Source organism: Anarrhichthys ocellatus, unplaced genomic scaffold, assembly GCF_004355925.1.
Source record: "Anarrhichthys ocellatus isolate YVR2014 unplaced genomic scaffold, GSC_Weel_1.0 scaffold55, whole genome shotgun sequence".
NCBI classification, from domain to species: Eukaryota; Metazoa; Chordata; class Actinopteri; order Perciformes; family Anarhichadidae; genus Anarrhichthys; species Anarrhichthys ocellatus.
The window spans coordinates 1878224-1888982 of NW_022280085.1; the positions used below are offsets into that span (position 1 = coordinate 1878224).

At 46.4% G+C, this 10759-nt stretch overlaps 1 long non-coding RNA gene across 1 annotated transcript in view; it reads right to left on the reverse strand.

The window, feature by feature from the left end:
• Nucleotides 1–10759, reverse strand: part of LOC116396450 (uncharacterized) — an 81859-nt gene that overhangs the window by 65625 nt on the left and 5475 nt on the right. The window contains exon 2 of the long non-coding RNA XR_004213601.1: nt 9321–9425. This is a non-coding gene — a long non-coding RNA (uncharacterized LOC116396450). The remainder of the gene's footprint in view (nt 1–9320; nt 9426–10759) is intronic.

Sequence of the window (10759 nt, forward strand, 5' to 3'; positions counted from 1 at the left end):
AAAAAAAAAAAAAAAAAAAAAAAAAAAAAAAAAAAAAAAAAAAAAAAGACACTGATACGCATAAAGATGTACACATGCGTTTACCTCGCAGTGTGGGGAAGCAGCGGATGATATCCGCTTTGATTTGGTGGGTGAGGTAAATGTCACAATGGCTTCCAAATGATGGATGTCTGTGCTAAGATGTTTCACACAGGCACGGCCGAATCCTGCCATTTGTTACAGACTGAGCGAGACACTTGAGGGAATAACATGAATCCCTCCGAACGGCAGACAAACAACACATCACCGTGGCTGATATCATTAGTAGATTTAAGGCAGATATATCGGCATATGTGTCTACAGATACGTAGAAAGAAGCTACAGTACAGAAATATTTTGGGTCTCATTCACCAACCTAAAGGCCTTTGCACTTAATTTGCATGTTAATATATATTTTTTTCAAACTCAAATTGTCATGAATTCTTAGAGAACACAAATATTGCGAGGTGAAAAAGCGCGGCAAGTTTTTTCCCCCGGGAGCAAGGTGCATTTTTCGGAGCTTTCGCACCGCAAAAAAATGACACGTGGTAGCCCAGGCGTGTGAACGCGCTACCGAAACAAAACAAAATGTGTCGACGGTGTGGAACTTTTACAAAGTGCGTGAGGCAGATAATCGGCAGGAGCGGAGCTAGCTAACGTTAGCTGTTAGCAGCCGGCGGGCAGCGCGGTCCCGCTTGGCTAAACGACGGCTAACGTAGGTTGTGTTGAGTTACATTATGGTGCGTAAAAATCAGTGTTAGGTTTGGCAAAAATCTTGATTGGGGGCATCTGTTATTTATCGCAAAGCATGGAAAAACGTTTGCAGGGGGAATAGTTTACATAAATTTTTAACAAATTTCCAGAAAGTCAACAACAGAAGATGCTTCAAATGTACGGAACAAAACGGTCTAATAATGGTCTCGTGGCCCAGGACTTTGTACTTTTTTGCCCCTGGCACACCCCCCTTAAGGAAACCAGCAACGTCCCAGTGTTAACACTCTGACGCACAGCTGTTGGAAACAGTTGCACTGCGAATGAAGACGTCGCCCTCGGGGCCCAGAAGCATTTGCAACAAGTTCTGATCTTGTGAGCGGAACAAGGCTGAAAATAAATCACTTTGTACAAATTATCCTCCCACTGGATCTCTCTCCTTTTTACTACAATTGCTATGAAAGGAGTAGGGATTATTGGGTAGAATATGGGAGCTCATGAATGACTCAACCAAAAATTCCCCCTGGCGCAGGAAGAAAAAAATAAACACTGCGTTTCTGTTCAGAGTTTTCACTCTGAATACTGATGTGTTCTTCGGAGTTCTTTGGAGAATAACATACAGATAATCTTCTAAGATCTCCATTTCTGCTGCTCAAAAACCAGAAAAAAAAACCCAGAATGGTATTCTGACAGTGATATTTGAGTCGACGCATAGGTTTCTACGGCTAGCGTTCCCTTCGGACACAGTAAATGGATCGAGTTTCGAAACGAAAAAGTGATGCTGGAGACAATTGACGGCTATGTCGGAGACTCCTCGGCTCTGATTGGTCGATTTTATTCGGCCGCGGCAGGATCTCTCAAATGTCAATAGGGGCACTAAAAGGAGGCAGAGGAAACTGATTTTTTTTCCACAGTCTCATGCACTACTATCAGGATATGGTGACGGTTGGAGCAAATATGACAAAAAGTTATTTTCATAAAAGTTACCAGTTTGCACTGTGTTGGGATTTTGCAGATGTGGGACACAGTTGCCTACTACAGTACCTTGGTGACTGGACATGCAAGACCACTAGTGTGGGTTTTGGGGACAGACTCAGTTTAAAATACTCCTATGGCACTCCCTTGCAGTAGATGCAACAGCAACAACCTGCAGTCTTTCAGAAGGATGCATCTGTGGACGGTACAACAGGGCAGAGCCAGAGGAGAGGGGGTAGTCAGAGTTGAAAAGGAAGCGCCTCCATTAGCGGGCCATTAGAGGCGGTTGTTGGTAATTAAGGGTTTAGGGCAGCGCGGATGACGAGAGAGAATGTGTCTTCAAGTCCACCATCACTCTCGCCCTGTGACTATGTGTGACTAACCTGACTGAGATTTTTTTCTAAAAGGCCAAAGGGGCCAACACTTTCTCACTCTCTCCCTCCCTCTTGTGTCGGACAAATTGTTCGACGTCCAGGTAATTAGCATGGCCATTAGTGAGCAAGTGCTCATTTGGAACGGCTATATATTGGAATATACATACTCCGCAACCTTTAGGCTAATAGTTTTTCAAGGCCCAAGCTCTCGCCTGCATTCCAATTTCCGCAAACTAAAAGAAAAGACAGATTAGATCAAAAGTCGATTCAAACCGATCACACGTCTCCTCCACTTTTATGTAGGTTAATGCATTTTTGGCCTCCGGGTCTGTTGTGTCATCGCATGCTCCGTGTTTGCCAAAATCATTGATGCAGCATTTAAAAAGGACTCTATAATTTAAGAGGAGGGGAAGAGTTTGCATCTTTGCAGTTCATGTTCAGTGGCTGTGAAAGGGTTGAACACCCACTGGGGTATGCAGGCATTTTAGCTTACAGTGTACGGATGCAACTTCTTGTTCTTATCACTGATGAATTCATTAAATAAAGTAACTAACTGCCCACTGCAGTAAAAAAAAAAAGCCCCCCAAAAAAAAAAATTCAATTAATAAAAGCTGAACTAGTAATTTCATGGTGAACTGCGTTCTTTCATTTTTATTTCTGAGTTAATATAACATGTGAGATTTTTTTAGATATTAATTTTAATATGAACTCCATTCATCATCCTTAAGTTTATGAACCTTTTTTTCTTTTACACATTTCGGTCACAAATTCCCTCGTTGAGGTTTTGCTGCATTAGTTGTGTTTTTCCATTCAATCGTTGTGCGACATTTCAAAAGTTTGCTTGAAATTTGCTCATCTGTCAAATGGTTTGGAGCGAATACACTGAATGAACTAGGCTGCGTCTGAAATTGGCGGTATAAGCTACGCTTTGTGAATGACTGTAATCTACCAGTAAACAATGTAGAAGAAGAAGAAAAAGCGTAAGTTGTGAACTGAAAAATCTGCTTGCCCAATCTACGAGAGAACAAATGGAGAGAGACCTTCAGGATTTAGTTTCAACTGGGCCAATAATAGTTCTTTCATGTCAGCTGGTATTGGCCATTTTTCATGTTGTCCGGAGACAAAGACGATACAAACATATATCCAGGAAGACACCGACAGCAGATCAGTCATTATGTTAATTGTTCGCTATGTCAGTCAATCTATTCTGCAAAGTATTTTTATAATGTATTCAGCACATCAACTCTTCTTCCACAAAAGGCAAAAAACACTTAAAGCGAGTGTAAAAACAGTTTTTTTTGCGCAATCGGGAAGTTTTATTGCAGTATTTTTAACACCCATCCATCCATTTTCCTCCACTTATCCGGGGTCGGGTCGCGGTGGCAACAGGCCAAGCAGGCTGACCCAGACTTCCCTCTCACCGGCAACATGTTCCAGCTCATTCTGGGGGATCCCGAGGCGTTCCCAGGCCAGCTGGGAGATGTAATCCCTCCAGCGTGTTCTGGGTCTTCCCCGGGGTCTCTTCCCAGTTGGACGTGCCTGGAAAACCTCCAGTGGGAGGTGTCCAGGAGGCATCCTAATTAGATGCCCGAACCACCTCAGCGGACTCCTTTCGACGCGAAGGAGTAGCGGCTCGACTCCAAGCTCCCTCCTGATGACCGAGCTCCTTACCCTATCTCTAAGGCTGAGCCCGGCCACCCTACGGAGGAAGCTCATTTCGGCCGCTTGTAGCCGCGACCTTGTCCTTTCGGTCACGACCCAGAGTTTGTGACCATAGGTGAGGGTAGGAACGTAGACCAAGTGGTAAATTGAGAGCTTTGCCTTCCGGCTCAGCTCCCTCTTCACCAAGACGGTCCGGTGCAGCGCCTGCTTTACTGCTGCAGCCGCACCGATCCGTCTGTCGATCTCCCGCTCCATTTTACCCTCACTCGTGAACAAGACCCCGAGATACTTGAACTCCTTCGCTTGAGGTAGGCACTCCTTCCCACCTGGAGGGAGCAATCCACCGGTTTCCGGCAGAGCACCATGGCCTCAGCTTTGGAGGTGCTAACTCTCATCCCCGCCGCTTCACACTCGGCTGCAAACCGCCCCAGTGAATGCTGGAGGTCACGATCCGGGGAGGCTAACAGGACCACATCATCTGCAAACAGCAGAGAGGCGATCCCGAGACCCCCGAACCTGACGTTCTCCACCCCCCGGCTGCGCCTAGATATCCTGTCCATGAAAGTCACGAACAGGACCGGAAACAAAGTGCAGCCCTGGCGGAGGCCAACACCCACCGGGAACGTGTCTGACTTATTGCAGAGAATGCGGACACAGCTCCTACTGCAGTCGTACAGTCCGGGTCAGCAGTTCCCCCCCCCCCTGCTGAGAACAGCCTGGGGTAAGCCCTGCTTTCCCTTCCTGAGTCGTCGGATGGTTTGCCAGAACCTCCTTGAGGCCAACCAAATGTCCTTCTCCATGGCCTCCCCGAACTCCTCCCATGCCCGAGTTTTAGCATTCGCGACCACCGCAGCTGCAGCCCTTCTGGCCTGCCGGTACCTGTCAGCAGCTTCGGGAGACCCCTGGGCCAACCAGGCCTTGAAGGTCTCCTTCTTCGGCTTGACGGCTTCCCTCACCTCCGGTGTCCACCACCGGGTTCTCGGGGTGCCACCACGACAGGCACCGATGACCTTCCGGCCACAGCTCCTAGCGGCCGCGTCCACAATAGAGGCTTTGAACAGGGTCCATTCGGATTCCATGTCCCCAACCTCCCTCGGGATGTGTGAGAAGTTCTTCCGGAGGTGGGAGTCAAAGACCTCCCGGACAGGGTCCTCCGCCAGACGTTCCCAGTTCACCCTCACTACACCTTTGGGCTTGCCAGGTCTTTCCAACCGGTTCCCCTGCCATCTGATCCAACTCACCACCAGGTGGTGATCAGTTGACAGCTCTGCTCCTCTCTTCACCCGAGTGTCCAAGACATACGGCCGCAAATCAAATGATACGATTACAAAGTCGATCATTGATCTCCGGCCTAAGGTGTTCTGGTACCAGGTACACTTATGAGCCACCTTATGTTCGAACATGATGTTCGTTATGGCCAAACCATGGCACGCACAGAAGTCCAATAACAAAACACCATTCGGGTTCAGATCGGGCAAGCCGTTCCTCCCAATCACCCCCCGCCAGGTTTCTCCGTCATTGTCCACGTGAGCGTTGAAGTCCCCCAGGAGAACTATGGAGTTGGTAGGCAGCGCCCTTTCCAGGACCCCTCCCACCGACTCCAAGAAGGCCGGATACTCTGAACTGCCGTTTGGTGCATAAGCACAAACCACAGTCAGAGCCTTGCTCCCCGCAACCCGTAGGCGCATGGAGGCGACCCTCTCGTTCTCCGGGGAGAACTCCAACACAGCGGCGCTCAGCCGGGGGCTCGTGAGTATCCCCACTCCCGCCCGGCGCCTCTCACCCTGGGCAACTCCGGAAAAGGACAAAGTCCAACCCCTCTCCAGGAGCTTGGTTCCAGAGCTGTGTGTGGAGGCGAGTCCAACTATATCTAGCTGGTACCGCTCCACCTCCTGCACCAACTCTGGCTCTTTCCCCGCTAGCGAGGTGACGTTCCACGTCCCTAGAGCTAGTCTATGCTGCCGGCGATCGGCTTGCCCAGGCCTCCCGCCTGACCCGCCGCCCGGTCTGCATTGCACCTGACCCCGATGCTTATCCCTGCGGGCCTTTTAACACTATACTTCAAAATGCGCATAAAAACATATGAATGGCAACACGGCCACCGAGGAATCTCACCTCCTTCCAATAAAGTGTTCAAATGAGAACCTCGTGTTTGTTTAAAAGTGTTACAAAATTGTACATATGTTAGGATGTGGTTTCTGTGATGTACTTTTATAATGAAATAAATAAATAAATAAATTCGATTTACTCATTATCATGGCGACGCCTGCTTAAATTCGATTTTGAATATTCCACAATACAACCACGCACGCCATGTGGTGCGCCGCTGCTCCCACTTTGGGTCGCTCACACGCATTCAGGTCCGTGTTGCATGTGAGGAAATGAGGACAGCGAACACAGCCGCGGAGGCGCCGAACGCGTGTTGCAAATTCGTATCAGGGGAACCCAGGAGCATGACACAATAATTCCGGGGGTCCGGGTGAAGACAGTTAGATCAAATCAAATTAGATCCACCGTTGTGTCGCAATACGTCCCGTCACATCACATCAGGGCATCAAGAGCGTTTATCTGTGACTCCCGCCGCTGCTAATCTCTGCGCTCTGCTTTCCCCACATTGGCCCAGCAGGGGTAATAAGGCCAAACAACCATTATCTATTGTCTGTACATTTCTGCAACAGCAGGGGAGGTACCACTTTATAGTCATCGCACACACTCACGCACCTCTCGGGCTGCACTGGTAATTCAAAGACAGTGGGTACGGTGCGGAGGAGGAGGAAGGGTGAGAACAAGGGTTATTTATACAACGGTACAACGTTCATCTCATATAATTAGTGATCTGTTCTTCGTAACAGGTTGTTTTTTTCCAAATGTATTTGTGGACAAATATAATGAAAGATTCATCAAACATTTCCGGAAGGATTGTTCACACGAAGGCTGAGACACAAATTCAATTAAATTAAAAAGATAATCATTCAACTATGGCGAGTTTTGTCTTTAAGCTTTCTGTGAGTAATCTAGAGTAATACTAATGGTCCAAAATGATGCAAAATTCCATAGTTTTGAGTCAAAAACCTTCACATTTTCTTGAGGGAGGACCCCTAAACCCAATATCTCCTAACAGCTAAATATACAAACACACCACCACAACCCCATAATGTTTCAGTTGGATATATTATGGGATTATTAAAGGCCTACTATAGAAGATGCATGGCCCAGGTATGATGATATAACAATAAAAATCACAACTGACAGAGCATAAAGAAATAAAAATAAGTAGCGAGGGAGATTATTGATGCAAACACCAACATGTAAGATAGTAGAGTACTGGCACTTATTTTTTCTACTTCAAGCACCAGCTAATCTAATTAATAGAGACAATAGAAAAAAAGCATTATTAGAAAAGTAGAAATAATGCAACAGATGTGTAGAGGTGCCAAACTCAAGTTTATTTAACACCATACATCATTCTGACCATAACAAATGGGTTTGGGTTTTCACCTGCTGAATGAGAAGCAATTGAGTTTCACTTTAATACCGTTACTGCTGCGATTCCACTGTATGGACGAAGACTTTCAAATTGGACATGTGACGCTCGCATACCAAGATCAAGTTAAACCAAGAGAAGCAGCCTCTTAGAAACATCAATTACTGTTGTTAACTCTGATCCAATTCATCCAGGAGTCGTTGAGATATGCGGTGGACGGACGGAAATTACATAGCTGGTGTTTATGACTCACTTGCAGAATGATTAGATGCAACACATGGACCCTGTATTTGGAGATAAGAGGCCCCCTAGGTGCATTCATAGACTAATCAGACATCATTGTCGTCATACTTCAAAAACATGCTCGCCTGAGACAAGTAATGGACTTCTCAGAACGTTGAAGAGGCCAATGAGCGGATGTCTCGGCACGTCTCAGTATCTAATTAAAAATATCTACCTAAGACCTTCTCTATTGAAAAGCCTACAGGCCTCTCCTGTCTGCTGGTGCTGAAGAACACCTCTTGGTTCTTTTTCCTGCTTTGTGAGCCCTGCAGGCATGGCACGGTTTCGCAGTGTTTATTATTTATTTATTCATAACTGTAACCTACACTCTAGATTAAGCAACTTCACTGATAACCTTTCCCTCCGTACCGCTCGCCAACACCTGTCTGCCGCGAGCGCACGTTGAGCCACGGTCACACGGACAAAAACGTTTGCAGTCTACCGAGGATTGAATATCTGACTGAAGCGGTTGTTGATCAACCAGCCGGTTAAGAGGAGTGACATTTATTTTTAAAGAAGTGTGAATCACTGCGAGCACAAGAGGTCCTAAATGATCACAAAAAATATCAGGGCCGAGGATGATTGGCCGTGGACAGACAAAGGCACACACGACTGAAACACATAATCTCCTGACAGGCCCGCGTGTGACGGAGATGATCAAAATGCTTTCAGCAGTGTCACAGACATGCATACTATTAACCAGCATTATGTAACACTGGACATCATAAACTGCGTGTTTGTCACTAAATTCCATTATGTTATTATTTAACCCCTCTTTAATCAGCTTTTCCTTAGTGATTTTAGCCTTACAGTACATGGTGCAGAATATCCCTTCACATCAGCAGCATGGTCAAGTAGCAGTATTCCTTCAACATTATCTGTATATAAGTTTATTTTAATTAAATTTTTTTAATAAGCCTTTCCACCGTGCTAATGGAGACGGGTCAATTTTTGCAGGTCCCGTCCGGTGTGAGCTTAAACCGTAATGCTGAACCGGCATTTCTCATTATGACACGCCTGACAAATTAAAAAGTAGCATCGGCAAACTGTGCCAACTTATATTGCATTAGTAACAAGTCTCAGTCCTGGGCCCCCTTCTCTTCTCGCTCTACACAACATCTCTGGGTTCCCCAAGTTCTCCCACACAACTTCCCTTCTCCGTTCTCTACACTGGCTCCCAGTAAGAGCTCGCGTCCAGTTTAAGACTCTGATGCTAGCCTACAGAGCAGTGAAAGGAACAGCTCCTTCCTATCTCCAGGCCATGGTCAAGCCTTACACCCTCGCCCGACCACTTCGCTCTGCTGCCCCGTCGCTCAGAGGTCCCTGCGGCCGATCGACCCGGTCACGGCTGTTTTCTGTCCTGGCCCCACAGCGGTGGAATGAACTCCCCACTGATCTCAGGACAGCAGAGTCGCTGCCCATCTTTTGGCGCAGGCTGAAAACTGATCTCTTCAAGAAGTACTACCCTGAGCCTTCCACTCAGCACTTATTGTATTCATACTGGTTTGTTGCACTTATTGTATTAGTTTGTTTCTGTACTTTTGCTCTGGTTTATGCTCTTAGATGCTTGTTTAAAAAAGGAGATGCACTCATGACTTCTGGTGACTAGTAGTTCTCTTGAATACCGATGTTGAACACACTTATTGTAAGTTGCTTTGGATAAAAGCGTCTGCTAAATGACTGTAATGCAATGTAATGTAATTTAGGGTTTATTGGTTTTTGTCAAACCAGCTACTGCGCTCTCATTTGGCAGCGGCTGTTGAGTTCTACTCGCATGCGATCGAACACTGAAGACGAACGGAAGATGAACCGACCTGGTGCTGTGAAGATGGAGGCTGGCCTTGCTCATTGACACAAACATCAGATGGCAGCGCGTCTTCGTTTTGAAATGGAAATGTTCCTGTGCCGGTCTGAAAGATCTGAAACAAGAAGAAATAAGCTTAGATTTTTTTCTTTTCTTGATGCGACATTGAAATAAGAAAGTGCTTTCCCCACCCAATCAATACATTTTCACTCAATAAAGAAACCTTTTTCAAGCTGCGACAGCTGCTTATTGATCCTTCCTCATTATCACTTTAAACTCACCAGGAGACTCCGGCTCTTTCATCTTGATATCATTCTGTACTCTGAACATATAGCACAGGTCTGTGTGCGTCTGTGTGCGTCTTTGTTGTACTGATTCAGTGTGAATGAAAAAGGGGGGAGGGGGAAAATCTACTCATGATCTGAATGTTCAGACTCTTTATAAGAAGGTCAACATGTGCCTCATATCAGGGAGAATTTCCCAACTCGACCAACAAACTTTTCCTCGGTGCGCCGCAGCAGCCAGATTTGACCCGGCGAGGCTGAAGTGAAAACTGAGAGCGCGCTTAATCCGTCAACTGGTGAAGCGCTGGGTGTTAATGATGCAGCGTGAGTGCTGGCCCCGTGGCAAAATCCTGCACCAGGACTAGTCTGAGTTAGTAAACAAACACCGCGTTGAACCGAATCTGACCTTCACCAACAGGGTACCTGTTATTTCCACTCCATTTACCGCCCATGGAGAGTCTAGCCTGACCTACTGCCACTTACACATACATGTCGCCGCCTCGGGCCGCCACGTCCCCCCCACTCACACTCACTCATTCTTCATCCAACGGAGAGCACTCATCTCTACTCAGAGGCTTAGCAACGCATTAAAAAAAATGAAACACTTTTTACAGTAAAAAAAGAAATGACAAAAAAAGAAAAACCCAGAACGATTGATTATTTAGACAAAATAAGGGGGTTGCTAGTTGCAGTATTTGTCCTCAACGGTTTGGTAAGTATTATGAACTCAACAACTACCATCTAAATTAACTTAACGCCTGTTTGTGGAAGTGTGCGGGAGTTCCAACCAAATATGAAAATAAATATCTGATTGTGTAAATAAAGCAACATGCCCGCGGCGCACTGAATGCACCGCATGACAGGAGTCATGCGTCATTCGTTGGGTGAAGCTGAATGATGAAATAACCATAATGTGTAAACACTCTCTGGTTGGAGGGAACACCAACTGCATCCAACTTTGTGGACTTGAGTCTGGAACATGACCTTTACTGCTGCCTCCCTTGTTTCGCCATTTCTTCTATCTTGATCTTGATTCCCTGCACAGTGTGTCTCACCCATCTTCCCCATCTTCCCCGTCTCCCCCTCTCAGATGTTGACAACAGCAGGATGCCAGGGAAATACTCAGGGCGTGAGCTTTACTCTACAAGAATGCTGAATGAATCCC